The sequence below is a fragment of the Lagopus muta genome, chromosome 3 (genome assembly GCF_023343835.1).
Source record: "Lagopus muta isolate bLagMut1 chromosome 3, bLagMut1 primary, whole genome shotgun sequence".
Lineage (NCBI taxonomy): Eukaryota > Metazoa > Chordata > Aves > Galliformes > Phasianidae > Lagopus > Lagopus muta.
Window position 1 is genome coordinate 88,356,333 of NC_064435.1, and position 23,625 is coordinate 88,379,957.

The 23,625-nt window shown below is 39.9% G+C and overlaps 1 long non-coding RNA gene across 2 annotated transcripts in view; it reads left to right on the top strand.

The window, feature by feature from the left end:
* Window positions 1–23,625, top strand: part of LOC125691380 (uncharacterized) — a 202,333-nt gene that overhangs the window by 173,135 nt on the left and 5,573 nt on the right. The window contains exons 5-6 of one of the 2 annotated variants that reach the window (XR_007376106.1): window positions 3,246–3,388; window positions 9,719–9,894. This is a non-coding gene — a long non-coding RNA (uncharacterized LOC125691380). Of the gene's footprint in view, window positions 1–3,245; window positions 3,389–5,652; window positions 5,776–9,718; window positions 9,895–23,625 lie in introns of those variants that run through there. The other variant, XR_007376107.1, reaches the window with a different exon arrangement.

Genomic DNA, 23,625 nt, shown 5'->3' on the forward strand with positions numbered 1-23,625 from the left:
TATTGTAACAGTTGTGCACATTTGTGGATAGATAAATCTGTGATAGAAGCCTTTTTCTGCATTTATACCTGTCTAAAGGCAGCACACCATAGGTAAAAGCCACTGCTCAGCATGCCACCAGGTTTTCCTCCATAACTTAAAAAAATAATATGACTTATCTTTTTTTAACACTTAAATTTTAAATTCTGTGATCCTCATGTATTACATGGCTGAACTTCCTATTGATAAAGAGTTGAGATAACTGTTTTGAACAACGTGATTGTTAAGCTTGGGTGTTATTGATAGCTGTGACCGTGATGCTGATGCTTGCAGTAGATGGCAACTTTCGCCATCTTAGTTCAGTCATTCAGAGGTGCTTCTTTTCTCTCTCTCTTTTTTTTTTTATTTTTATTTTTTATTTTTTTATTTTTTTTAGTGCCTGATCTGATTATCTCTGCTTCTGCTGCTTTACACTGCACTGCATGTGGTCTGCTTTTTACAACCCAGGATTCACACAATGAATGTAAGGCTCCGTGCAGTCACCTTGTAGTTTTAATCTCCCCTTGCCCAGGTTTTAAAAGGAAGGCTGGTGTGCCTTTATGCCTGGATTAATGCTGGTATGTGACTTAATTAATTAAATAGCATAATCCATCCAAAGAAACCTTCTTCTCTCCCCTCAGATTGCTGTTCCTCATTTCTCACACAGTAAGGCTGTTTCTTGTGATGCACGTAATTGAGGGTACCTCTTCCTCAGCAGATGGAAAGCTGCCTTTTAGCCACACTCGTGTATAAATTGTTTGGGGGCAGATGTTTGTCAGGGATGCTTTTTCCTTTCCTGAGAGGAAGGTTAACAAAATATTTAAACTGTAACATACTTACAGCCTGCGTGCACAGGGTTTGTTTAAAGGAGGAGAGGGCTATTTATGGAAAGCATGTGGTTTACTTTTTTCCCCTAAAGTGGGATTGTTGCTCTGGGGTTTGGCATGCCTGGTCTGTAGTGTATGTGAAACGAGGAGAGGAAGCTTTTGGGAAACTTTCCCTACATTTAAGTCCACTTTCTCACATCCAGGTGAGAAAACTTAGCGATGGTTGTGTTTTACGTGCTCATGTTTTTCCAATTAGCTTTTGAGTGGTATTTTTAATCTTTTACAATCAAACAATGCATTTGTTTCCTCCATGGTAGCTGTATGCTGATAATTTAAATTAAGTGCAAATTACGGGTGCTGATTAGGAGTGATAGGAGGAGATGACATTGCAGCCCTTGTGAATGCTTCATTGTAATAAAATGCCAATTTTAAAGTTCATTTCATTGCATTTAAAGTGAAGTGTTTAAAGTAAGTGTGGATAGCTGGAAAAGTTGCCACGCCGCTTAGAAAAGATTATATGATCAGATGAGATACTTGGTTGTCAATTATGGCTCGTCAGGAAACATTAGTCTATGATGCATGGCATCTAAGGAAGATGGTTTTACTTTTCTGGGTCTTTTAGCACTTGTGTTTTGTAGTTTCAGGATTGAGTCATACACTCAGCTTGTAATATTGGCAAGACTGCCACCATGTTTCATGGACCAAGCAAATCAGTTCTTTGCTTCATCTTGAAGGAGTCTGTGATGTCCTCTTCCACAAATCTGAACGACAGCTCACATTGTTGTGTGCATCTCAAGCCTTTACATGTCATGCTGCATGCCCTACGTCTAGAGGCTCATGCTCATCTCTAAAGGATGCTGCAAGTCCTGCTGAGAGTGGCCACACCTTCCTGCCCAAGTGGGGAGCGTGATGAACTCATGCAGGAGAGCCATAGGAAGCTGGTGGTGCAAAGGGATGTGCTGTGCAACATGAACTTTTTGCCCATGCACAAGCTTAGGGGGCAATTCACTGTAAGGTACTGCACCTATGCTGGAACTTTGAATACGCTTAGATTTTTGCTTGGACCATTAAGCCCTTTCATCTAATGAAAATTACTTTCTTTTAAAAAGAAAAACATTAAAACAAATGATAAATGATTTTTCTTTTGCTCCATAATGACTTTTTTTTTTTTCTTTTTATCTGAGAGCTTTCAGAGTGCTTAGCCTTGCAAGTTCAGATTTCTTTTTCTAAATTGCTTTACAAAATCACAGGATGTTTCTGTGGTGAGTGTACATCTGTGCTGGCTTTCATTGAGCTTTGGAAATAGGTCAGGAATTAAAGCTCCGGCTTTGTGGTTCTGAGGAAAGCCCTTAAGAAACTCTCTCAGACATAAGAGGGTAAAGAGGGGTCACTAGAAATGCAGTTTGACCATGTATAGGCTGTGTGGTCTCTCTTGTGTGTGTGTGTGCACAGCTATACTCTATACACACGCATATGTATGAGCTTTTGAAATGATGCTCTTCAGTGCTTGCTTAGAATAGACGTTACTAAAGAGGGAGAAAAAGAAAAAGGTGGCTATGGGAAATGAAGGAGATGCTCTGTGGTTATCTGGTGATGGTAACTCTTTATGCGTCTTGGGCTTAGCTCCATTGTTTTGTGCACCTATGTGGAAAAAGAAACAACAAAACAACAAACCTGTGTGAGGCTTGCCTGTACAGTGTGGCTGCATTGCCATGGAAACCAGCGGGCAACAAATCATGCTGTGCCTGCCTGGGGGCAGACAGAGGGCGGACAGACAGAGGTCAGGGGACTGGCATCTGCCCTGTGCTGCCTTCCTGCATCTTGAAACTACTTTGAAGATGGAGGCAATGAGAAGAGGGATGGAGTTAAACCTGGACGTGGATTTTGTAGCTTTTCCTGCAATGTCTGAAGAAATTTAATAATAATAATAATTAAAGTCTTAGGGGAAAAAGTAAGAAAGCTAAAGAGAAATCAAGCAGAACAAGATCCAAGATTTGCTGTAAATGGAATTCCCCTGTTCTTGCCCTTCCACTCTTCCTAGGATCTTACATAGCAGGATTACCATGGGTGAGGTTTTTTCTTTGCGGCAGAAAGAAAATGGAATGGGAGGAGAGAGAAAATGGTAGTTGTTTTTGTGTTGGTTTTTTTCTTTTTTTCCAAAACACATTTTTACTTTCCTTCGGCATAAGCAACTTCTTTCATCTCTCCCTAAGTCCCTAATTTATTAGTCCTGTGGGTGGTCTAGACAACCTCATAGCAGTGTAGCCTTTTTGCTATCCCAAAATATTAATTTCCAGGCATGCTTTGTAGGCAGGACACCTTCATGGTATGCTCAATTGCTCGTATTCACGTATCCACGTTGTTCTGACCGTCTCCTCCTCACCTTTCCCCTGACTCCAGGTCTCTCTGCATATGCAGAGGTGCAGCACAGCCCCTGGCTCTCAATACAATCTTCAGATGAAGGAGGCAAAATAACAATTCCAGGCACTGTAAAGAGGACCTTTTTCTTTGATGAGGACATTGCTGGGTTTAACTAGCAGAAGGTAAGCACGGCTAGAGGATGACAAATCTGGGTGGGACGTAACTAACCATGGATATTATCAACACAGCCTCCAAGGTGTTTTTTCCTCTCTGTAGCTCCCAGCAGCCTTTCTGAGGTTGCTGAATTAAACCAGACTAGTTGGCTGGAAAGACAGACATACTAGGAAGATTTTTGGTACACGTTCATTTCTCCCCATTCTGTCTTCCAAGCTATATGTGGAGCTTACGGGCAGCATGCAGTGTCAAAATATTTTAAGCATGGCCTCTTCCTACCCTGTACCCCTTTACCTGCTCTGTTTGACCCCAGCTCCTTCAGATGGCAGTGTAATGACAGCCTCGTGCAGTTCCCGGTGCAGTCTGTGTGCCAAAGCCAACCACAATTATGCCCTCAATTCCTGATCTGGGCAGCAGGGTGAAGGTGAGCAGACCTCACTGCCATGAGGTCACAGCAATGCTGTGCCCTTGGGTCCAGCTCCTAGCCACGCGTGGCTCATTCTCACATCCGTGTGTCTCTGCTGATTGTGTCCTCACATGGTGATGCACTGATTGCTGTTGTCTCCTCTCTAACTGAAAAGAGATCTTCCCCTCTTCATGTATTTTGTTACTGTGCATTTTTGTTTGTCTGTTTGTTTGTTTTGTTTTTTTTTCTTCCAAATTATAAGCTTGTATCCCTGCATGCATCCTAGCAAAAAAGAAATGGGCTGATAAAGATTTAAATAAGCACTCTAAGAATGAGGATGACATTCAAGCTCAAAAAAAAAAAAATCTGAAAGTCGACTCTGTTATATTTTCTCTTCTTTTCTTTCAACTTCTAAAATGTCACTGCCAAGAGCAGTGACCACAGTGGTGAATGAAGCTATGGAAAAAGAGAGCTGTTTGTGTTGTTATAAGATCTAGTCCCCTCTGTTCTGAAAATGTGAGTTGGGGAAGTGTGTGCACAAAAGTGCAGAAACAAATACCTGGTCTCTTTCTAGCATGAAAATACTTGGAATGCAAAAAGATTATCTTTATGTATGTGCTCTGTTTATGAAATGAATTGGTGAAATTTGGAATGCTTCTTAAAGAGGCCTTTTGCCATTCTTTCCCCATAGTCTTAAGTCATGCCTTTGCATAATGATGTAATCTATAGTGGGCAGAAAGAATTCAGCATAACTATGAATAATGGCAGTATTTGTGGTGAACTGGTCGTGACATTCTCACTTGAGCATTTCTCTTTGGGAACTACTTCTTCAAGTCATGAGGCTTGCAGTAACATCAAGAGAAAGAGCAGCACAAGAATAGCCTGGGTAAGGGAGAAAGAGGACACTTGTTTTAGAGAGTCCACCACAGAAGGAAAAGAAAGGAGTCTTGCTTGAAATACTGGCGTTTTCAGTTATCTCTTTGTGACATTCCCTCTACCACCCCCACGTTTTCTATGTGTCTGCAGCCTTGTGCACAAAACTCACCGGAGTCCCAGTGAGGGGGAAAAACAACTTGCAAGAAACTAGGTGAGTAGGGTAGTAAAAGGGAAGCATTAAGCTGATAAGAGCTTCTCAGCAGTGTTTAAAAACAAAGAAACAGACAACAAACACAGCAACAAACAAAAGAAGCTGAAAAAAGACTGTGCTTTTAAATGTGCTGGAATCAAACATGCTACCCCAGATATAGATTCTTCTGGGCAGAGGAAGAAGGAAAATGTGTTAGTTCTTAAGATTGTGTTTAAGTAGGAACAGAATGTAAACAGTGTCATGTCAGAATGAGCTACATCCATCATGCCTCATTGGTGCCCATTGGTATCTTTGAAGGTTGGGTTTATAGAGGTAAGTTATTTATTATGTAGTAGACAAATGTGTGAATAAAGCAGGTCTCCCCATTGTAACTTAAAAAGGCAAAGAAGCTCCTATGGATAAATACTTGCTGTTGTCACTATACTGTTATACAGGAATAGTTTGGGCACTATTTTTGAGTTAGAGCAGGTTTAAAGTACTGTGGTAATGCTGATTGGATGTGTAGGGTGCAATTGCTTTCTGCAAAAACACATTTACAGGAAGACAAGTTAAATGGAAAACAAGTATCTGTGTTTCAGGACAGAAGAATTATTAATGTTCCAGTGACTTTTGTGAACTTTAATATCTGGGAAGTCAGTTGTCAGTTAAGAAAGTCACAAGTACTCAGGCTTGGTTTAAATTCAGTCTCACAAAATTTGTTTGAATATGTGAGTAGGAATCCAAATATTGCAGTGATAGAAGAGCTTAACACTCATTACATTCTTACATGTTATTTACAGGACACTGGGAACAGTTGAAGAAGCAGAAAGCTATACTGTTCTTCTCTGGTGTAAAATATTACTGAAAAAGTCATCAAGAGGAGCAGAAAACTTGATTTATAATTTTAAAAAAGTGATATGAGAACACTTGGCACTGTGTCCTTTGTGCTACGTAAGAGATTCTTCCAATATATGAAAAAATAACGGTCCTCAGAGAGGAGAAAAGAAAACCGTGTCAAATATGGTACTTTTCTGACAGTGCTGTGAATTTCTGCAGGGATTTTTCAAACACAAAATGAATTATTCTAAACAACAGTAGCCTTATTTTCAAGATTTCTCAAATTTACACATAGCATATTAAAATGGTGTACTTTGTTCTGAAGTCCAGTTGATCCACAGTTAAAAGGGTTGAAGTTAACCTCGTAAGCAGGTATAGAGAAGGTGTGTTAGAAACTGTTAGTAGTAATGAGTCTGAAATGTGGCCTCTAGTCTTCAAAGGAGTTTGGAAAAGTAGTTTCACACAGCAAATGATCCAACTTCTTTCAAATACGTTTTGCATTTTATCTGACTTGTAAGAATTTTTAACCAGAGACTATAGACCAATCACCCATCCGAAGTAAGCAGGGATGTTAAATCAGCAGAGGAAGCAATCACCAGCTTTTTTTTTTGGTCTCATTTGTGTGACAAAAGTATATGGAAGTTCTACCTGAAGGTAGGGGCTTGTGGTGTTTGGTCATGTATAAAAGTAGTGTATGCTGCACAGTGAGAAAAGATTGCAGTAGACTGTCTGACATGAGAAAGTTGTATGAAGACTTTTGTGAGGAAGGAATAGGAATAATTACATAAAATTTATTTTGCTATGGTTAAAATCATGCAGATGATAGTCTAAATTCTTGTGATTTTTACCTTTCATTTGAGGAGGAGTGTGTGGGAAGTTTGATTTTAGGCTGAAGTAATCTAAATGATTTGCATTATTTGGGAATTCTTTTAATTTAAGACTCTGTGATGCAGTAGTTTATGAGAAGAGAAGAATTTCACTCAGTCGTGACCCAGAAATATTGAATGTTCCCTTAACGAACAATACTCAGTTCTTCACTGAAATCATGGAGCTGTCTTTTCTTAGGCACACAGTTGAGTTTTGTATCAGTTTTGTTTTTTCTATCAGTCTTTTCCTGCTAAGCAAGTAGCTTTGATCAGTTATTTACTTACTTTCCCTAGGTTTTCACTGGTTAAAATCTCTCTTCGTTAGTACCCAAAACACAAATCCTTGATTGGCTTATGCAGAAAGTCTGAAGCAAGCAATTCATTCAATTCCTTGCATCTCCAAAAGATGAAACAACAGTAAGAAAACAATTGTAATGTCTGATTTAATTGAATCCACTTTTATTGTGTAAGTGCTCACAGTATTAGAATATTCTCCCTAACAACCACACTGTGGTTATCAACTGAGCCCCACTGCAGGGTTAAGGTCCTTGCAGCCACTTCTCAGTGGCTCCCTGCAGCAGTCCAGATCCTTCCCCATTTGGCAGAGGACTTTGGTGCATATTCAAAGATACTTGATTGAAGTTTCTGTAAAGATAGATAAGTATGTTCCTGAATCAGGAGCTGATATGTTGCATTTCTTAGAGGTTTCCAGAAACCTTGAATTTCATAAGTACTATCTTTGCTGTTTTCCAAGCTGAGGATAACCTACAACTGAAAAACAAACTCAAAACATGTTAGTTCAAAACGCGCTGAAAAGCTTCCTGAAGTTCCTCTTCCAGTCACTACTAAGGCTTGTGTTTACTAAGACTGTTTGCATTTCGGTAGCCTTAAATCAATAACTAAAATGGCAGAAAACTGTTTTTCTGGAAACTACATTTAAAAAACAAACAAACAAAACATAGTTGGTAACATGAATTAATTTCTTGTAGATAGAGGAAGAAGCAATAATTGAGTAACTGAGTCATTAGACAGCTTTTGACTGTAATATTTCTCACCATTTAAGGTGGTATTTTATGGGCAGCTGCCTGTGGTGAAGGAAAGAAATAAATTTTAGGAGAATGAAAATCCCAGGTTTTCACCACAGAATTAGATGTAAGAATGAATGCCAATTTCCATACACTTGTTTTCTAATGTGTAACACCCGCTTACATGCTTACTGTAAAACCCTACTGATAAAGTATTAAGGTATTTATTCGAAAGACATCCTTACTCCATTCCTGAGTATTAAAAGCAGAATCAAAACTATTCTGATAGGCTGTTTGATTAATTTGTGCACTGTCTTAATTGTGAGAGTGGGTTTACTCTCTAAGAGGTCTAAACTTAACCTTCGCTGTACAGTATTCTGAACTTCCATTCATTATTTTGTCTTCTGCAAAGTCTGAGCTGCTTGTACTTCTACTGAACAAAGTGCAAAGTTCCAGCTGGCTGTAGGGATTGTAGGCTTGAGACCCCAATAATTCTTCAACACCTTTTGCGGTAAGGCAAGGCAGGACTTGAAGATACATGGGCTGTCTCTGATTCTCACTCCCAGCTTCCCTGTTTACAGGTAAATTTGAGGCCTCACACCTTACCACGTTTCAGGTCCGCTAGCTTTGGTTGGTGCAATGCTGGAAAGACAAGAGGTGCATCTTCTGAAAGCAATGAGTGCTGTGACAAACTGATATAAGATTGCCCCAACAAATCCACATCCTACTAGAAATCCACATTGTGTGCAGTGAGAACCCTACCTTCCTTTCATTAGTCCCCACATTCCTTTGGAAAAGTTTGGACCACATATTAACTTTGCTACTGATCAGATATAAATAATTCTCTTCAGAACCTTAGAGTTGAAACAGAGCTTTTGAAAAGATTCAATTTAGATCATACTTCTATGGCTATCACTGAAATACTTTACTGCTGTTTTAAGACACCAGAGAGTAAATTATGGGGCTGTAAAGACTTACAGTATGAAGGTTTTATCCTTTCCTTATGTACAAAACATAAATAGTACCATTTTGATTTTGGGCTGTATGTACGTGTATACATGTATAGACACAGATGCACCGTGTGTGTGTGTGTATATATATATAGTGCAGTTTAGGAAGCTTTGTTTGATTAGAAAGGTTACTTTGAACATTTTGCTCTTTTTTATGTGTCAGTACACTGTATTAGCTGGTAGTGTGTAGCTATTTACAGTTATTTGCTGTAGGTAAAAAAGAGAATGAGGAGAGGAGGGGGGAAAAATATGAATGTGTTGTATGTATGTGGACAGCACTAGTGTGTAAATAGCAGGTGTAACACTGTAAGGATCAAAGAGCAAAAGTCTTTTGTTGCATGAACTAATACAATAAGAAATATCTTTCGGAAGTGTGAGACCTTTCTCAGGACTGAAACAAACCCCACAGAGTTTGTGTGCAAATTTAATTAAATGATTTATAGTACATGTGAACATGTACATAGGTGCCTGTACAACTGCCGTTATCTAGATGCAGAAACATCTGTGGTTGACTGGTTTGGATTCTTACATGTTCTCTACTTTCAGAATAGGAATGGTCACAAATGAAAATGCTCAGCATTCCACTACCTTTTAAAAGCTAATGCTAAATGTCATATGTCAAGAACTATGTTTCCACGTTAAGGGGATTAAAGTTATGTTCCCTTCGAGATGACTTCACCAGCATTCATCAGTAGCTTACGATGGCCTTTATCTCTTCGGCTCTGTATCTGCTACTCCTTCAGATTTTTCTCCATCCCATGTTGAGCTGACTCATAGTCATTTCCTTCCACTATCACACTGAATGACCACGGGCAGAAAAATTGTTTTCATCTCCTCCTTTTAGTTAACATTCTCGTTCCAGTGGACACACTCAGATGAATTATTTCATAAGTTATGACATTTATCTATGAACTCTGTGTTATCCTTCAGCCTCAAACCTTGTCATCAGTGTCATTTCCAGTCTCTGAGAAAAATATTTTATACTGATTGGGATGCTACTTAGGTGTTAAGCATCATTCTCCTTTTCTCCAGGACTGGAAGGACTGGTGTGGGACACATGTAGCTATGGTGGTATGAAGTATATGATTTCTATTGGTTCTGAGTGATTATTGTTCAAATTTCTTCTAGGTAGTGTCTTTATATCGTTACATGATGCAGAAGGATTGCTCTTTGCCAGCTGCCAAATCAAGCATTGTTGTGCAGTCTCTGCCTTCAGCAACATCTTCGGTGTTCTGGCAGTGGGACCCTTGAAAGGACAGGGCAAAAGAGACTTCATGCTGCCCCTGTACTTCAGACTCTGCTCTGTAAGTACATTGGATGATCTTGTGGCTATAGGATGCCATTTCCAATTTAAGTAGAGTGTTCTGACTTAAAATTGCTGGAATTTTCTGGTGATGAAATTTACTATCTGGATAAAATACACAGGAAAGGAACTGTACTATACATGAAAAGAACTTTAAAGATTTATTAATCTTTATAATTGACAGAAGCTTCCCTGATTCTTTAAGAAATCAGTATTTTTCCTGTAGTATATCACAAGAGTACCATAAGTGACAGGCAGCATCTGATGAAATTCATTACGTTGCTACTGTTCTAAGAAGAAGGGTGGAGATGCTTTTGGTTGTTTTGAAATATGTTTAGAGGTGTACGTTTTCCAGCCTTAAAAAAGATGTGCCTGTGACCCAATTGCACTCTAGATGAAATAAACATTTTGGGGAAAAATTTAGCTGAGTGGATATTTTTGGTCTGGCAGAAGAGAAACCAACGGAGTGCCTGTTATTACCCTGATGCTGATTACTGGAACTGACCAGCTTAAGGGCAATTTGGTAACTTTGTTTAAAAACAAAACTAGGTCCAGCTGTGATTTCGAGAGGGAGAAGCTCTAAACCACTTTTTTATTTCCCTTTAAGATAAATAATAAAACGGTTTCCTAGCTGAAAACATTATCTGAACCTCACATGATGTGGGATTTAGGGAATTAACAGGATGATTCAGGCACACAGTCTTAACATTCATACCCAATCTTGAGAATTTTCCTTGAGGGATAAAACTTCTTTCCCGCTCTTGGTCAAAAAACAAGCCAAACCCTAACATTGAGCTCTGGCACACACTGTAGTCCAGTATAACCTCAGGATGCAAGCAGTGTGACTTTAACAGACTCCTCCCTGTCACTCCTTCCCTTTCCTCTCCTCTGTTCCATATGGAGACATGTGCCAGCAGCTGGAAGCAGGGGTTGAAGGGTGGTTCAAAGTGTTCCTTTGTTATTTTTTATTAGGGAGTGTGGCAGAGGGCACTGAGAGCTGCTGTTTGTATTAGCTTGCATCTGTGTTTGAAGACAGAGCGAGGGTGCTGGCTGAGCTCTGCCCCCGAGTAATAGAAAGTTCTAATCTTGCTGCCCTTCTGCTCTCCTGATGTAATTCTGGTTTGGTTTTCCTGTAAAGGGAAGAAAAAATGTCACACAGGCCGCACTGATGCAGCAGGAATTAAGTATGCTCAGAATGGACAAAATTCTCAAAGTGGCCACATAAGTCATGGTGGCCACATTTGTTTCGTGCTCCTTCCCTTGCCATTTCTCCTTAAAAATAAACAAAAGGACTCGAGCAAAATATATCCTCTCATTTATGCAAGAAATAAAGGAAGTCAATGAGATTTGGTGCCTCTTCGTACTGCTCTTAACTTCAAATGCACATGTGCCCATATATTTTCTTACTTTCTCTCTCTGGGACTGCTTTTCTTGGTGGTCTTTCTGCCAGTGTGACTTATAGATTCCTCTGAAATAATCTTTGACATCTTTAAATTGACAGTCTGTTGTTTTTTGTTCCTTTGCCATTCTTCCTTGGTACACAGCAACTTCTTCTATGGCTTCAAGCTGTGACAGGGGAGATTCAGGCGAGACATTAGGAAATAACTATTTCTGTGAAAGAGTGGTCAGGCACTGGAATGGGCTGCCCATGGAGCTGGTGGAGTCACCAACCCTGGAGGTGTTCAAGGAATGTTTGGACGTTGTGTTGAGGGGCACGGTTTAGTGAGAACCATTGGTGATCAGTGGATGGTTGGACTGGGTGATCCTATGGGTTTTTTCCAACCTTGGTGATTCTATGATTCTTTTCCCATTCACTTGGCCCATCTTTCATTTTTTGAATTGGTAAAATTTTTTTACTTACTGGTCCCCAGTTGAATCAAGTAATGCCAAACTACCTGGAGATTTCTTGATTATTATTGTTATTACTTTAAAAAATTATTTTATTTGTGCCTTTACTTTTTTTCCAGTTTTCTGTCAAATTCAATTCATTTTGGTTAATGTCTGTGACCTGTCTTTTCTCTGTCTTACTTCATAGGGTCTCTGTGGTCTTTTAAAATTCACTTGACTTTATTTGACTGATTGTTTCCAATTTCCCTGCTGTTCTGATCGTATCTCACAGCTGCTCTTAGGAGGTAATCTCTAACATTCCCTCTCAAACAGAGTAACTTTACTAAATAGTATGGGATTTTCCCTTTGGCTGACACAGTTGTAGACAAGTAGATCCAGAGCTTGCCTTATCTGTCTTGTTTTAAGACAAATCCAACCTCATAGGATGGTCAGACTGGCTGCCTGCAATATACTGCCTTTCACCTCATTTCTGCTTCCCCTTTCGTTGAGCCACATGCTGCCAACATCCCTGTCATTTCTCTGTCTTCTCCCTTTCCTCCAGCTGATGTTTTGGCACTATTTAAATTCATGTCCAAGTTGTGCTTTTATTAAACACAGGGATGGAAATTCTGCCCAGCGGTTCCTTTTCATTCTCCGCCTTCCTTTTGTTTTGTCTTCAATACATTTAAGGGGAAGCAGGAGGAGGGATGGAAAAGGAAGGGTTCAGTCTAGACTTCCAGAGCAGTTTCTCTTTCCCTAAAGAGCACAGCTCATTTCCTTACAGAGTAGCACGGCTGGGAAGTCACACATTTCTTCTCAGCATTAACTTTCCTGAAATTTGTTGAGTCAGAGCATAGCTACTAAGCATAAACACAAAAGTGTGAGTGTTCTCCTCTCTATTTCTGCAGAGCAGAAGAATGGGCAGAGTAATGAGTTTGAAGGGGAGCAGCTACAGTGTGGAAATGTTGAAAGAAAATAGATAAATATCCATAGACCCACCTGCACTTGGGTGTTTCTGCACCGTGGGGCCTCACAGGAGTTATTTTTTGCCATAAATGATTCAAGGACAGAAAACTGAGCAATATGGAAGTTGATGATTTGCCTGAGGGTTATTTACAAGGTTTTGCCTTTGCAAAAGAAGCGTTAGTCTATGGCTGTAACTTTAACCCTTCATGCATTGCACTTAGCCAAAGACTGGAGAGATTTTTATTTTTTTTTGTTCAAAATACATTTACATTTGCTGGTTTTGAATAAAGACTCATTTGGTAGTGGTGCATCTGCTCTTGCCACGTTTCTGTGTTTGCGTTAAATCAGACTAAATTGCATTGTCATTTAAAAAATGAGCAGTGTAGTCTTCATTACTGCTTTCCTCCGTGATGCTGTTTAAATTTTTCAGGTAAATGAAGCTCGGTCTGGTTAGAAAGAAAATGTTTAAAAAACAAACATAAATGCCCAAAAAAACAAGTGATGAGATCATAATTTGTCTACTTCATGGAGTTTCCACTTTATTACTGTAGCTGCTTCCTTATGTGTTTGTTTACTTAAGAGATGAGGTTTCTTTTGTGTGAAGATGTGGACAGGAAGATAAGCTGGAATCTGACGGCATCCCTGGTTTAAGATAACTGTTTCATCCGTTCAGTTTGTGTTCTGCTTAGTGAGACAAAGCTACGTGATGCTTGTTGTTCTGCCACCACAAAGTAAAATGCCACGCTGCTCCTTGCCATCACAGTGATGTTTTTTCAAATGAAAGACAGTATTTGTCTTAAGAAGAGGTTGTGTGTGGGCAGGCATGCTGGTGAGGAGTGGCTACTACATCCCCTTGATCAGCGTTGCTTGTTCTTCCTACTTTTTCCTCTGAGCTCTGTTGCTCCGTGTGTTTTAGATTCTGTTGCATGTAGTAGGTGCTAAGGTTGTGTCTTGTAAATTGGGTGAAAGTGAGAGGTTAAGGTGCTGGGTTCTATGAGGGAGAACAGATGCGCAGCAAACGGAGATGATTTAGCAAATGCTACTTTTGAAGGTGTGACCAAAGCAGTGTACTCTGACAAGGGGAGAAACTGCAAGAGTAGGCAACATTTTCATCCTGCCAAGCAAAGACAAGCGAGTATCTCCTATTTTTTGGCAATTTTCATCGTTTTACAGATATATTCTAATGTACTGGGCTGGACAAAGGGAGATTCTGAGGCATAAATTGGGACTGTGAGTGTTTTTGCACATGTTCTTGCTCAGTCTGGCAGGAAGCAGTCACAAGGAAAAATTGGCTGTGTTCAAGGAAAGCCAGAGTGGGAAGCAGTGCTGTGCTAAATGCTGAATGAGGCAGTTCAAAATACATGAAGGCATAGGTGGAAGTTAAAAGAAGAAAAAACAAGGAGGGTATCTAATTTTGTGGTCCATTATCTGATGGAATTCCAGAGCTCCAGCTGTGTCTCAGGGTCTGTCAATGGCCTTGTAACTGCACAGCAAAATTCTTAGATCTGCAAAGTAAGAGTAATAAGTGCTTGGAGTTATTGGTTTAAAATGTAATAACTAAAGATTGAGTTTCATCATTGCTGATAATAATATGAGTATTCATTTGTTCTCATTCTGATTTTTTATGTCAGAAAAGCATTTTCTGTGGACAGTGTATGATGCAGTGTAGGATACATATTTCTCTGTATGTCTTGCTCAGAGGAAAACTGTAAAGATTTAGAGTTCTTTGCCTGATATGTAACATACACTGCAGCAGTAAAATTCCTTCAGATCAATGTATTTTAGCAGGGATTGCTTAATACTTTCTCAGTAAATGGTCAACAGATAAACCACATCATTTGAAGAGGAAATCAATGTTTACTTTCCATTTTGGCACATCTCTCATTTTTTACAAAACAAGACAGAAGAGGCCAGATTTAGTATAGCATCCACATGGATCTAAAGATCTATTCATGCTTTAAATGAAGGTGGTAGAAGAAAGCAGATAAGAGCTACATTTCTTACTTTTGAAGAAAGGTTGAGGGAGTAGGGCTTGTTCAGCTTGGAGAAGAGAAGGCTCCAGGGAGACCTCATTGTGGCCTTCCAGTACTTGAAGGGAGAGTATAAACAGGAGGGGGAACAGCTGATGAAAGAGGGTGAATAGAGGTAGGACAAGGGGGAAAGGTTTTAAATTGAGACAGGAGAGGTTTAGGTTAGATATTAGGAGGAAGTTTTTCACACAGAGGGTGGTGACACACTGGCACAGGTTGCCCAAGGAGGCTGTGGATGCCCCATCCCTGGAGGCATTCAGGGCCAGGCTGGATGTGGCTCTGGGCAGCCTGGGCTGCTGGTTGGTGACCTGCACATAGCAGAGGGGTTGAAACTAGATGATCTTTGAGGTCCTTTTCAACCCAGGCCATCCTGGATTCAGTGATTCTATATGAACTTGATTATCATAGTTGTAGCTGACAGTTGTACAGGAGGTACATACGAAGGTATGATGATCCCTTTGCATCAGTTTCAGGTGTGTTTATACTAGGAGTGGCAGTGCTCAGGTCTGTCTCTAGATTAGTAATGTCTTATTTGTGAAATGTACCCTTTTCAGTTTTCCTGGCTAAAATAAGATACATTTTTATGTTAAAAGTGTACACTTGGCTATGTGTAGATTTGGAAAAAATTCTGATAGCTTGCATGCAATTGCAATTGAATGCAGACTCTAATTTCAGAGCTGGCTGCTGGTTTTACCTGCTTTCTCTCAGTGTTGCTGCTGATCTCAAAGTTACTCAGGCAGGTAACTGTGATGATAAGTAGAACTGGGAAATGTACATATAAACATTATTTTTGCCTCACATTTTTTTCTTTTGTGCAAAAATGGTGAATAATTGCCATCACTAAACTGGTTGGAAGCAGAAAGAATGACATGTTGCACCAAGGACAGAGAAGTGAGGAAAATCTTGGGGTTTTCTAAGTGTGTACAGGAACTTCCTGAGATTTCAGGAAGTAGATGAAGGCTAACTGAGTTGTATATCACCTTGACTCTTAATAACATCACCTAAGTATTCAGTTGGTGCTACAGAAATAATTGTGATGGAAGAACCATAATGCCTCTCAGAAAATGGCTTTCTGAGATGCACCACTATCCATTCCATGTCTCATGTGTAGCACTGCTAAAGCAGATCAAAGTGAATTCCTCTGTCACAACTTCCTAAAACGGTTCAAGACTGAGAAATAAAGGCAACTCTCCCTGCCACATCCCTAAATTCTCCTTTTCCACTTTCCTATTCTACTGCCCTTCGTGTCAGGAGGATTACTGGATATACTTCTGGGAAATTAACAGAATGTTTGTTTTGCTTCTTTTCAAAGTGTTTTCATGGTTTTAGGTGAGTGTTTGAGTTATGTTCGTTGGCCCTTGCACAAGACTCTGTGAAAGCTATTTCCTTTTCTCTTAATTAGAGCATATAGAATATCAGATTTTTGAGAGGAGAATTTCCTCTCAGGAGATAGGTGAGCATACGCAGTAGAAGTGGTTGTTTTTATAGGCTTGTGAAGTTGGTTCTTCTAAACTTTCCAGATACTTTCTTAACGCAAATTACAGACAGAGGTGCAGTCTAGTGTTGACATGGTGAAGGCAATGGACGAAGCAAGTTGTCTATGTAACTTGATTTGAGACAGTGAAGCTCTACTAGGCCTGTTTTTGTTTGCTGTAGTATGAGGGCTGCTCCAAAAGTAATGCCTCCTATTTTGTCATGCTGACCCATGATGTCAGAGGCGGATGTTGGTGGTATGGCAGAAGTGGAAACTTTCTATCAGTATCCAGTTACATTTCGCACTATGTGACAAATGGCAGCAGAGGGGCATTCTGACAAAATGATTCTGTCACGAAAGAGCAGGTGAAGCAAAGGGATGTTACTGAATTCCTCTGTGTGCAGGAAAAAATGGTACCCACTGATATTCATTTGACACTTGTTGAACATTGATGGAGACCAAACAGTGGATGTGAGCACAGTGAGGCTGTGGGTGGTACATTTCAGCAGTGGCGACAGTGAGAGTGGATCACCTCCACTAATGCAGATTTTTACGATTGTGGCATGCAAGATTTTATTCATTGTCTGTGAAAATACATAGCTCATAATGGTGAACATTTTGGAAAATAGTGTATTTTAGTCCAGGATTTGCTCAAATAGTGATATTTACTCTTTCTAACTGTTGTAATTTCCATAGTTTCCAACTAAATAGGAGGCATTACTTTAGGAGCGACCTACGCATTTCTGTGCATGACCTATTTGATTGACTGAAGAAAAGAAAAAAAGAGGGAGACATTTCCTTCTCTTTTTCTAATGTTCTGGTTTTTAAGGTCATGCCTTTTTATATCTGCTGGGTTTATCTGTGTGGGTGGGCAGGTATGAGTCTCGATCTGTCTTTCCCTTGTGCAATGTAATGTGGAAGTTTAGGTTGGTACGCTGCTGGGGCCAGCCCACATCCTTCACCCACACAGCCTCGTGAAGCAGTTACACACATCAATCAGGGAAAGCCCTCATCTCTGCACACCGTTGGAGCAGGTGCATGAGCTAAGAGTGACAACAGATGTCTGTCACATTGCCACAGGCAGCCACTAGTGCCTGGCATCTTGTCTGCCTACAACAGATCTAGCTTATGTCTGAGAGTGTTGTCCAAATGCTTCTAGAACTCTGGCAGGCTTGGTGCAGTGACCACTGCTCTGGGAAGCTTGTTCAAGTGCCCAACTACCCTCTGCTAAAGAATCTTTTCCTAAACCCCAACCTGACTGTCCCCTGATGCAGCTCCATGACGGTTCTGTCACTGTAATCATAGAGGAGAGATCAGCACTACCTCTCTGCTCTCCTCATCAGAAAGCTGTAGGCTGCCATAAAGCCTCCCCTCAGTCTCTTCTTCCTTGTACTGAAGAAACCGAGGAACCATTGCTGCTCCTCTAAGGGCATCTTGGCCTCACCATCTTTGTAGCCTTTGGTTCCCCCTTATACAAAACAGTCTCAAAGTGGAGTTATTGGCTTTTTCCAAGTCCTACGTACTCTGAGAATGCTACAGAGTGTGAGGCAGAATCTGTTCCTCTGTGCCTAAGTAAGCGTATGGGGGCATCTTGGCAGTTAAGTAGTGTGGCTATGGGTTGTATCAGTACATATGAAAGAAGAATTTGGTGTAATCTTTTGGCATTTCAAATGGAATATTGTCTTTCTTTGGCTAAATGAATAGAGGTTATCAGAACAAATTATGACTGGGACTTAGGCATGTCGGCAGAGGAGGAAACCCAAGAGTGCTCCAGTCTGCATGCTCTTCAACAATTGACAGGGTGATATTTTCATCATTTTGGGGTTTTTGAAGTTAAATATCTTCAAACATGGAGTTCAGAGTACCACCCAGTCTGCTTGTAGCTCTTGGTGCTTTGGGAACGGCATGTATCGGTACCATCTTTCCAGTTGCAAACCAAACATTGCTTGTGAACAAAGAACAAGTACACGAAGAAACTTAAAGAACTTTAACTTATTTTAAAGTCACTTATTTTATTTTTACACTTAATTTGTAGAAAGCATGGTGCTTTCTTTTAAGGAAGAGTAGTATTAAAGAAGCACATGTTCAACGTTTGAAAAGTAGCAGCCTTCCTGAATCAGTGTATTCACAGACATAGAAATTACAGGGTAAGGGCCTAGTTGGGAGCAAATTCTCTATGCCAACAGTGTTCATGGTGCTCCATTTCACCTGCAGATAATGACAGGGACAAATGCCTAGTCTGAAGAAAATTGGCTTCAGTTCTACTTCATATGATTCTTAGGTGTGGTGCAGAAATTCTGACTCCTATATTTCCAGCTTGGAAACACCACAATTTTTTCTTGTTATTTAGTTCATTGTAGTACAGAGAAGCTTAAATAGTTAGTAATTGTATGTAACAGAGAAGAATATCTGTTTTGTTTTAAAATTATCCTAACAAATTATTTACGGATGCAAAAGTCTGTGTGTGAAGGAAGTGAAGATAGGAAGAATTGTGATGTTTCTTGTTTTCTTTTAATTAAAGGTAATGACTTAGCAAGCTTATAAATAATACTGCCATAAATATTAGATCACATACATAATGAGGCCATCTTCAGCTACATTACATAACTTTTTGCTGGTGCACATTCCACAAAAGGGAAGTGAATCTTTATGCTTCAGGATGTAAACTCACCACCAACTGAACGGTTAAGAAATTCTTCCTGTAGAGAGAAATGCCATCTTGCCCTGCTCTACCTGTTTGTTTTTCTTCTAAGAAGCATCTGCTCGTATCTTCTCTTGAAAACAAACTCTCAGACCAGCTGCTTTGATAATAGTTTTTTTTACCTTTCATACAGAAGTTGGTCCCTACTCACTCTTTCTCACTCTTAAGACACTGAGGCAGTGATGGTCCTGCTTTAAGGTGTTAAGGTGCTGTTTTTATGCATTTGGTGAACACTGAACTGATACCGATCTGCAGGCTGAAGCACAGGAGAGTAACCATGTGATGGTCACCCTTGGCTTTGCTCTGTTTTGTTATTTTATCAGACAAATGAGCTTGCTCTCCTAATCAGGTTTTCACACAATAAGCCTTGAAGAGCCTGGTACAGATGGTAGGGGAACTGATATATGGGTGAAGGGAGGAGGGAAAGAAAAACAGAAAAATATTTGTCAGGCTTGATAGTGCTAATGAAAACATAAAGGAAGAAAGAAGGAAAGCAGTGTTTAGAGAGCAGTGAGTGAACTGACAAATGTAACCTCTGTTTCTCCCAAGGGCCCCTGACTTTGAAACCAAAGCTGGCCTTAATGTTCACCAGGTGTCATCAGGGTGTTTTGATTCCCTGTAAGGATGGGAATTAGCCTTTATAGTTTCTGCATCTACACTTCAGTGAGCGTCAGTGACAAGGGTACATTCTTGTTCAGAGCATAACCCATGAGATTCAAATGCCACAAAAATAGTTCTGTTACTTCCACAGGAGGTGATGAATGCAGTAAAACCTGTAATTCACACAGATTTTGCCACGAGAGCCTTTCCAATCCTATCCCTTCTTGAACTTGGTATAAATGAGCATTTCTGAACAGCATACAGAGCAATGGAAAAGCTTGGAGATGCAGCACAGGAGCAATGCTGGCAGTAAGACTATTCCTCAAGCTAAGATAATTCTTTAAAGTTCAGTATTTTGTCAGCTGAGATTATAGTTCAATTTCCTGGAAGAAGTGAGATGCTACTTTGTTCAAGATATATGGCTCTTTGTCTCCTGTTGTTATACAGGCAAATTGTTGTTACTTATCATCCTCTTTCTGGCTGCTTCCTCTCTGTGGGTAATTGTGCCTCTGATATTACCGAGATATTTCAGCCTTGCTTGTGGCTTGAGTGTTGTATACAGATTTTTAGCTCTTCAGGTGACTGTCTTGTCCTTCAGAAGGCAGCTTTATAGGAATAGAGCATATTGTCAGCCAGAGGAAACAACCTCCTGAATGGTGCATCTTTGCACCCCTACCCCACCCTCATTACCTCTGAGAACCAACCATTTCTAAACTTTTCCTCTTGTGAAGCATGAGAAACATAAGCAACTCATCTAATACCCTGATCCTGAGGTCCTACTGCAGGCAGGGGGTCAGGGTTGGTAATGTGCCCATAACAGAAGGTTTTTCTGGGGAGCACCTAAGACTATCCAAAGGTCAGTTCGTGACCAATTCAGCGGATGGATGCCTTAAGAACAGAGTAAGATAACATCTTTAATATTTCTAGGTATACTATAGGACTGTGTAGGTCCAGAATTGCAAAGAGTGACTGCTGCTGCTTTTCATCAGCGTGAGATCTCCTGCAGCCTATATCTGTTCCATGATCACCTTCTGCATCAATATCTGTTTGTTTAAAAAATGTATGACCAGAGCAGTTTCAATAAGAGTTTGGGGATACTGTTGTGCATGTTGTCAGAGATCTAAGATTTCTAGTTGGTGCTGAACCAAACACGAAGTTGTTGTTTTTATCAGTAATCGCATTTCTTATTGTGGTGCAAATCCCTGCTCATCTTATCTTTGTGTAGAAGTATTCAGTTTATCCTTTAGTAATGTTTTATATTTAAACTGGAAAACAACTGCATAACCTTGTAGGGAAGAATGGTATTTACATTCAGGAGGAACATTATATTAATTAGCAAATAATCACAGAATTGCAGGGACTGGAAGGGACCTCAAGACATCGAGTTCTATCCCTCTGCTAAAGCAGGTTCCCTACAATAGGTTGCACATGTAGCCATCCAGACAGGTCTTCAGTATCTCCATAGAAAGAGACTCTGAAACTTGCACTGTTCCAATGCTGTCACCCTTGTTGTAAAGAAGTTCTTAGGCGTGTTCATATGGAACTTCTATGTTCAAGTTTTAGTCCATTGCTCCTTGTCCTATCATTATTGTATGGGAACCTCTAATTGATCACCTGAGGCGAGCACTGAGTCAGCCACAGGAGCACAGGTGAAGGCAATTCAGCTGTGTGCCGGAAGGGGGGGAGCTGGCTGCAGCTCTCCTAGACCTATTGAAGAGCTGGCTGCCAGTGGGGAAGGGTCTCTGCTGGAGATCTGTTCTGCTGGAGTTTTGTGAGTGAGCCCAGGATAGGGATAAGCTTTTTGTCTATTCTCCTTTTGTTATCGTAATTTGCTTTGTCAAACTCTTTTGTCTATTTCATATCTATAGCATCCTAATATTCATTGATTATACAACTATGCACCACTGAGAAGAGCTTGGCCTCATCCAGTGGCCTCACATCTCCTTTTAGGTACTTATTAACCTCATCGACTTGTTGACCACTCTCTTTGTAATGCACCTCAGGATACCACTGGCATTCCTGGCCAGAAGAGCACACTGCTGGCTCATGGCCAACCTGTTGTCCACTAGAACACCCAGGTCCTTCTCTGTAGAGCTGACATGATTAAATGGAAGTGTATTGCTTTTTCAGTTTGACTTTAAAGAATGTGTGATTTAAGAGTGTCCGTGCAAAGAAATGGTTGTTCTCATGTCCCTAAAATAACTTTTGCAGATACACTGAATTACAATTTGGTTCTGATGGCTAAAAGTTTGGAAAAGAAATGCTGTCCAAAGACAGGCGCAGAGCATAGTAATAAGAATCTTATTTCTGAGTTTAAAATAGAGCATCGTATGCCTGTAAACTAAGGTCAAAGTGTTCACATGTAGATATACAGAGTAGCATTAATATCTTGTCAATATTAATATATTATTTCAAGAAGATTTCCTCCTAGGTACCTACTCTTTTTACGTCACATTAGTATAAATCGCTTGCAGTTGGTAAGTGGGATTTAGCAGTGCTACAGGAGTGTGTACAGCTACTGTGGGTTTTGGGGCCGAATATAATCACTAGGGACATCGAAGTCTATTGAAAACCAGAAAATCTCACCAAGCCTTTTAAATGAATTGTTGAAATCCTCTAAATGGATTTCATAATAAAAGTGTCTGAATGCATTCACGTATGTAGGGAAACCTGGGTCCATGTGGGCATTGCTGGGCTTGATCTAATTTCATATAATACTATCATATAGCTAAGCCTGTGCTACTATGCAGTGCAAGTTGTCTTGGATATTGTCTTCTGAATTGATTCAGATCCCTTATTAGAATAAGGACACTTCTGTTATAGAACATGGGCCTTGTTCAAGTGCACTGAATGATTTTAAGGATGCTTCAGTGTTTGGAATGAGGCAACAATGCCTGAAGGAGAGTCGTTTCAACAGCAATTTGAATGTGTAAGAACAAGTCCATCTTGGAAAGTGATGTCATTATTGCTTTATTTCTGTTATTCTCGATGTAATTAAAAGTAGTACTTCAATATATCTGAGGTCTTCCTTAGTTTGTGTTCAGCAGCAAATTCTGGAAAGTTCACGAGCAGCTGCAAAAATAACAAGAGCAGTAATTCAAAAGGAAGCTGCTTCAATATTTGCAGCTGAAGAGTTCTCCTGCGTTCCCAGATGTAACCTTTAGCTTCACTGCCCCACCAGTATGAGTATACTGTCTAAGGAACAGCATCTGGTACAATCTTCACTACTTTTCTTTCCTTTTTTCACAAATGATTTTGTTGTTGCTATAGAAGGAAAAATATATATATTCTACAGATTTCTGAGAAAAGAAAAATTGTTTCCACGAAGGTCAATCTAGAAAAAATTGAAAGTAATTTTGTAGAAAACAATTTGAGGCTTTTCTTATGAATGTGTGTAATGACAAATAATTCTGGAATACACTCAGGAAAAACTTTTGAAATTCAGCAGTGCCTCTAGTTTTCAGTCCTACTTATTACTGGTGATGAATGCTTGTATATTTGTATGAGGAAACAGACAACTGCTCGCACTAAGATGCCCTGAAGTTAGCATTCTTGCTGTTCTTTTCCTGATCAGTTTTATATTTATTTCACTACTCTTGCAAATCACAGAGTAATTGCAAATCAGCCTACAATGTTATGGTACTAAAGTATGCCATCGAGCTCACAGTTTTAAAATATTACACCCACAGCTTTCTGTGTAATTTTTTTCTGTGCCATGGAATGGATATGAATTGCTTGTGAGTTCTCCCATAGGTCGGTTTTGCACCGTCAGTTATTTTGTGTCTTTCAGATATTTTGAGTATCGCGTAGATGTATTTGAGACGTGTATTTGAAGATGTCTGTGGCAGTTTCCTGTGCATGTATCTGGTATGAAAAAATACTTTTCAAACAGCATCTCTTTCTGTTGTTGTCCAGCTGTCTGCAAACAGGAAACAAAGTGGGAGAGAGTGCTTATCACCGTTGTTTCTTAAATTTGATGTGTATATCTGTTCATTCATTCTAGCTGTTTTCTAATGATGATGACCTGTTCCCTGACCAGTAACTTTTTAGTCTGAAGAAGGTGATACTGGGCTAAAGGTGATTGAACTTCAACATTTGGCACGGATTTAAATTTTAGCGGCTTGTTCCTTTGAA